The following is a 3,117-nucleotide window of genomic DNA, read 5'->3' on the forward strand; positions in this document are numbered from 1 at the left end:
GAACAAGAGGAAGAAGTACCTTCTGGGGAACTAGATCCAAAGCTTTGACTCATCCCATCCAGGGGCAGCAGTGAGCCTCTGCCCAGAGATGGGGAGGCAGCATTGTCCAGAAGGTGTTTCTGGGTATGGGAATGAAGCCCGCTGGGTGTGTCCCACGTCCGCTTCTTCACTGACCCGGCAAGACCTGTCCTCTGTGGGCCTCTGCGTCCTGGGTCCTGAGGCCCAGAACAGCCTTCTACCCGTTAGATCAAGGAGCTACGGAAAAGCCAGCAGGGGGGCTGAGGCGGCCAGGGCCATCGAGACAACAGTCAGAGAGGACGGATGAGGAGTGGGAGAGAGATGAAGGCGGAGAGAGAGGAGGGTAAAAGAGAATGGAAAGAAGGGGAGGAGAAGGAAGGGGATAGGAGAGGGGGGGAGGGAGGGGGAGGGAGGGAGGGAGGAAAGGGAAATCCGGAAATAAAAAGAGCAACAGATGGAGAACATGGGGGCGGGGGGGCGGGGGGTGGCTGTTAAACGGGATGGTGGGAAAAGGAGAACTGGAGGTGGTAGGCAGAAGAAAGGAGGAGAAGGGCAGAGAAAAGCAGATCTCCTTGAACAATGAGCAGGTGGCAGCCTTCAGATCTCCAGACAAAGCCTCTGCGGGGCACCCCCTCGGTTCAGGACGACTGCAGCCTCTCAGGCTTCTGCTAAAGCTGAAAGTTACATCTGGATTTGCACTTTCTATCCCTGACCCAGGTTTGACCTATCAGCTCCCTCTCCGGCTGCAGTGACTGACTCCTGCCTGGGTGCATGACCCAAGGCAGTCCAATGAGACTCTGCCTCAGGACCACCTTTCTTGGAGCCATTATGACAAGGAAGCTCCTTTCCACTGGGACTTTGGGTAAAAGAATGGTGAAGGCTGAAACTGCCAGAGACCACTGCACAGGAAGAGCCAACCTGAGTCTGAAGCCAGCACAGAGGGAAACAGAACAGAAAGACGGAGACAGAGTCCTGACAAAATCATCTGTGCTCCTGGATCCAGCTGTGCCAGAAGCCTTACTTACCCTGGAACTTTTCAGGTATATGAGCTGATTCTCTTTTATGCTTAGGTTGTTTTGAATTGGGGGGTTCTCTCATTAGCAACTGGAATAGTCCTACTATTTCACTGGAATGTGAAAACCCATCTATATCAGTCTTGCCTCTTTCAGCAGTCCCCAAAATCCTTACCTGAGTACATGCCAATTTCCTGACAAATGGGTGGCCAGTGGAACCTGGGGCTGTCCCACAGGGAAACACAAAGACCAAGTAAGAGAACCACTAAAAAATGATGTTTAAAAACTAAAACTAGCTGGGCTGGTGGCTCAGCCCGTAATCCTGTGCTTTGGGAGGCTGAGGTGAGTGGACTGCCTGAGCCCGTGGGTTCGAGACCCGCCTGGGCAACTTGGCGAGACCTCATCTCTACAATACATCAAAAAATTAGCCGGGCGTGGTAGCGCACGCCTCTAGTTCCAGCTACTTGGAAGGCTGAGGCGGAAGGATCACCGGAGCCCAGCAGGACGAGGCTGCGGTGGCCGGGAGCGGCCACTGCACTCCAGTCTGGGCGACAGAGTGAGACTCCAACTCAAGAAAAAAAAAAAGTAACTATCACAAGCAGAAAGGACAACTATGGTACACACAGAGCCCTGATTTTCATGGGCCCCGGTGCTTTTGCCTAAATGAGTCCCTTCCACTATAAAAAAGTTAAAAATTATATTTTCAGCTATATTTGTTAATTTGAAAAAATACTTTTTAGAGGCAGGGGTCTCAATACGTTGCCCAGGGTGGTCTTGAACTCCTAGTCTCAAGTGATCCTCCCACCTCAGCCTCCTAAAGTGCGAGGATTAAGGCATGAGCCACTGGGCCTGGCCTCAACTGTATTTGTATAAAGACAAATATGTTCTGACTGGTTATCATACTCATTTCATTTTCCTACTGATTTTAAAAGAAATTAGCCACTGTGCTGGATCCCTGCAAGTATCTGGGCCCCTCGGCACCAGGCTGACTTTGCCTAATGGATATGTTGGCACAGTGTCCAGACGGCTTGTCTACACAGTCTAGTCTCCCTAGAGACGGATCCAACTCTCTTCTCCTTGTTGAGAAGGGGTGGAGGAATCCAGTGAGTCCCTCGACATCCAGCTGGCCTTTCTTCCGCTCTCTCCACGTAGCTCCTGGGATCATCACCCCATCACCCCTTGGCTTTATCTTTGGGGTGCCCACCACACTGGGGACACACCTGTAGCCTGGCATGATCACTCTGCCTCATGAGGGCCTACTGCCAGCCTGTCAAGGTCTGGTGACAGCCAGGGCGCTCCTCAAGGACTGACATCTCATTTTTCACCCTGCCTCAAGTTTCAGCACGGGCCAGCCATGGAGCAGTTCCTCGCAGGAGAAGGACAGAAGGCCAGAGGTGGCTTCCTACTTAAAAATCTTGTGTCACTTAGGATTTGCACCCTAGCCAGACCAGATGCCTCGAAGGATGAAGGGGGCTGGGTGTGCGATGTGGTGAAGACAGTGCGCACCCACGAGGGGCGGTGCCGCGTCAGGCCTGTGCTGGGACCTGGGGCCCGCCGGGAGGGCTTTTCTGGGTCTCCACCTGTTCTGTAGGACAGATGTGCTGACTTGGAGAGCTGGAGGAGCAGCGTGAGCCAGCCCTGTGGTCGGCTGCCATGAGCCAGCCCGAGAGGCCCCAGGCGAGTTCCTGGGCCCTGGGGCCCCCCTCACTCACCTTCATCGCTGGTGTGAGGTTCGGTGCCATTGTCGTGATCAACTTCATCAATGGTCCCTGGCTCGCTGTGTGGGCTGTCACTGCAAGGAAACATGGGAAGGGAGCTCGCCGCGGGCTGTCGACCCTCACACTGCCCTTGGCCTCCCACGCCAGCCAAACGGGCCTCTGGCTCCTCACCCGGATCAGATGCAGGCCCATGCCATCCCGTCTCTTCTGTCAGACCCCCAGCCCCCGAGGGACCTTCCTCATCCAAAAACCGCTCCAGCCCCCTCACTGGGAAGCTTCCCGAATCCCTCCCCTAGCTCCCTCCTATCCCTGGAACATGCTGGGCTATCTTCTCCGTGAGGGCTGTCAATGCTCACATGTTCTGTAAG

This window comes from Carlito syrichta, unplaced genomic scaffold (assembly GCF_000164805.1).
Source record: "Carlito syrichta isolate Samal-C Ts95f unplaced genomic scaffold, Tarsius_syrichta-2.0.1 Scaffold40467, whole genome shotgun sequence".
NCBI lineage: Eukaryota > Metazoa > Chordata > Mammalia > Primates > Tarsiidae > Carlito > Carlito syrichta.